At 53.5% G+C, this 1,078-nt stretch overlaps 1 protein-coding gene across 1 annotated transcript in view; it reads right to left on the bottom strand.

Moving 5' to 3' along the window:
• LOC125487864 (potassium/sodium hyperpolarization-activated cyclic nucleotide-gated channel 4-like) overlaps positions 1-1,078 on the bottom strand; it is a 10,464-nt gene that overhangs the window by 5,616 nt on the left and 3,770 nt on the right. The window lies entirely within an intron of this gene.

Raw genomic sequence — 1,078 nt, 5'->3', positions numbered from 1 at the left:
ACACACACGCACACACACAGACACACACACACACACACACGCTGACACACGCACACACACAGACACACACACACACAGACACATGCACACACGCAGACACACACGCACACAGACACTGACACACACGCAATCACGCACACACTGACACACGCACACACACTGACACGCACACACACAGACACACACATACACACAGACACATGCACACACGCAGACACACACACACACAGACACTGACACACACGCAATCACGCACACACTGACACACACACACGCACACGCACACACACAGACACACGCACACACACAGACACATGCACACACGCAGACACACACACACACACAGACACTGACACACACGCACATGCGCACACTGAGCTGACTGCACAATAAACAGCAACTCTGGTGAGTGAAAGGATTGCCTCTGGACATGTAAGATTTCCCTACACACCTGGTCTTTGCTTCCTGTGAGAGGCTGAGAAAAGGTCGTCAGTGTGAGAGAGAAAGGAGAGAGGGAATGGAAACACAAACAGATTGGTCATGCTCGTATGCTCGAGGGGACAAAAAGCCTTGTTTGGATGTGACCCCAGAGAGAGAATGAATACCCTCAGGAGAGGAGAGGACTATGATACAATTGCCACTTCAAAACTTTGGCTGGTGTCAACTTGTATTCATGCACTGAACATCTGAGAGTACGGCACTCCCTCGGCACTGACCCTCCGACAGTGCCTGCTCCCTCAGCGCTGACCCTCCGACAGTGCCCGCTCCCTGAGCACTGACCCTCCGACAGTGCCTGCTCTCTCAGCACTGACCCTCCGACAGTGTGGTGTGCAGGGATTAAATGTACTCCAGGACTGTGTGAGTGTGGGTGTTCACTGGCGACACACTGTGTGACAGTGTGGGTGTTCACTGGCAACGCACTGTGTGACAGTGTGGGTGTTCACTGGCGACACACTGTGTGACAGTGTGGGTGTTCACTGGCGACGCACTGTGTGGCAGTGTGGGTGTTCACTGGCGACACACTGTGTGACAGTGTGGGTGTTCACTGGCAATGCACTGTGTGACAGTGTGGGTGTTC

This window comes from Rhincodon typus, chromosome 46, assembly GCF_021869965.1.
Source record: "Rhincodon typus isolate 14 chromosome 46, sRhiTyp1.1, whole genome shotgun sequence".
Classification (NCBI taxonomy): domain Eukaryota; kingdom Metazoa; phylum Chordata; class Chondrichthyes; order Orectolobiformes; family Rhincodontidae; genus Rhincodon; species Rhincodon typus.
The sequence above is the reverse complement of the archived record's forward strand: the minus strand, read 5'-3'. Positions and strand labels throughout refer to the sequence as shown.